Raw genomic sequence first — 2,346 nt, 5'->3', positions numbered from 1 at the left:
GACCAGGGCTAAGTGAATTATTTTGCATTTGTCCTTATTTAATTTCATCCTACTTACATCAGACCATTACTCCAAGCTGTCCAGATCATTTTGAATTTTAATCCTACCCTCCAAAGCACTTGCAACCCCTCCCAGCTTGGCTTCGTCCGCAAACTTTAGAAGTGTACTCTCTATGCCATTATCTAAACCATTTATGAAGATATTGAACAGAATGAGACCCAGGACCCATCCCTGCGAGACTCCACTTGATATGTCTTTCCAGCTTTACTGTGAACCACTGATAACCACTCTCTGGGAATAGTTTTCCACCAGTTATGCACCCACCTTATAGTAGCTCCATCTAGGTTGTATTTCCCTAGTTTGTTTATGAGAAGATTGTGCAAGACAGTATTAAAAGCCTGATTACAGTCAAGAGATACCATATTTACCACTTTCTCCTATCCACAAGGCTTGGTATCCTGTCAAAGAAAGATATTAGGTTGGTTTGACAGTAGTTTTTCTTGACAAATCCATGTTACTTATCATCTTATTATCTTTGCAAAGTAATTGCTTGATTATTTACTCCATTATCTTTCCAGGTACTGAAGTTAAGCTGACTGGTCTGTAATTCCTCAGATTGCCCTTATTCGCCTTTTTATTGACTGGCACTATATTTGTCCTCTTCCAGGCCTCTGTAATCTCTCCTGTCTTTCATGAGTTTTTGAAGATAATTGTTAATGGTTCAAATATCTCTTCGTCAGCTCCTAGCCTCAGCGTGGGGTGCAAGAAGCTTGTGCACAGGCCAAATGGACACTGCTAATGAAAATTACCAATGGAAGGTGCATGATGTGTACCTTCACTTGAAGTGGAGCACCCACAGGGGACACATCTTGAAGAACCAGTTACTACAGAAGGTGAGTAAGCTTTTCTTACCTACCTTATAGTAACTGGAGTTCTTCAAGTTGAATGCCCTATGGGTATTCATGACCAGCCTTCCTTCCCCTCTGCTCAGATTCTCTCTTGATTTGCAATAGACTGATGGTCAGTCCTCAGTGCCTCTTATGCCCTCAGTGGGGAGCATGAGGAGGAGAAGGGCAGAGGAGTGGACTAGTGGTCATTGCTACTGAAGAATTTCCAATCCTGGGTGCATGGAGCTCATGCACACTCACAGTGACTATCATAGGATCACACATTTTGAAGAACTCCAGTTGATATAAGGTAAATAACTTTCCTTTTTTGTTTTGTGTAACAAAGATTTTTGGCTTAAAAGAAGGGATCTAAAATTACAAAGAGCCCAGACAGCAAAGGGCTTCTTGGTTAAGAAGGAAACATAAAAGGAAAAGTAAGTGGCCACTTCTGGATTTGGCTGATCTGTGCAGAGATGTGAGCCATGTTTAGATGTAAATGCTGATCTGCCTCAGAAACATGGTGGGGAGAGTGGGGTTGCACCGAGGTGACCTCAGTCATTCTTCTCAGGCTGCACTCAGTTGTATGACATCTGCTGTGTCCCTCACAAGCCCTCATGTATGGGTCCATCCTCTCCATGGCTACCGGTGTGTGAGTCTTTTGGGAGGATTGTGAAACAGCCTGGATTAAAATGACAGCAATAAGTGGATGACACCCAGCTCTGTATCCTCTTCATATTAGACACAATCAGTGCCAGCTTCCAGCTTTCCCAGGGCCTGGCTGGGAGCAGCATCTGGAAGAGCAGCTCGCTGGAGGAAAGTCTGGGAAAGACTAATGTGATGCTGGTGGAGATAGGAGAAAATAATTGGAAGAACTCATCACTTCTTAAACATCCTCCTGCATGTCAGTTTGACAGTCTGCATTCTCAGTGTTCTTCCAGGATCCTCCCTGATTCTGTGTACCCATATAGAGAAACCCTTTTCCAGGCACCACTGACAAGGCCATGACATCTCCTGTCAGAATGGGATTTAGCCCCTGTGATCCAGGCAATCACCTCTAGGCCACAAAACTGTAAATCTCTTGTAGCTAGGTATGAAATCACCCACCTTCAAATAGCTACAGTCAAGTCCAGTCCCTGCTCACTGGAGGGAAGGGAGAAATGTATCCTTGAGTGCTCACTCTGTATGTTTGGGAGGCACTCCTCAGATACTACAGTAATGGGGTTGTCTAAAAACCCAGCTAGACTGATTTTAACAATTCCTCTTCTTCCTATCCTCTTTCTGTTTGTATTGCGGCTTTAAAGGGTTGCTTGAAAGGCTCTTAAATGGCATCAAATGTCCTTGTTGGGATCAAAGCAGACTCATTTAATAACATATAAGGGCAGAAGGGCTCCACTATGATCACTTAGTCTGAGCTCCTGTTTAACACAGGCCTTGGGACTTCCCTGAATTAGCTCTTCTT

The sequence above is a fragment of the Eretmochelys imbricata genome, chromosome 1, assembly GCF_965152235.1.
Source record: "Eretmochelys imbricata isolate rEreImb1 chromosome 1, rEreImb1.hap1, whole genome shotgun sequence".
Lineage (NCBI taxonomy): Eukaryota > Metazoa > Chordata > Testudines > Cheloniidae > Eretmochelys > Eretmochelys imbricata.
This window is presented reverse-complemented; position numbering follows the sequence as displayed.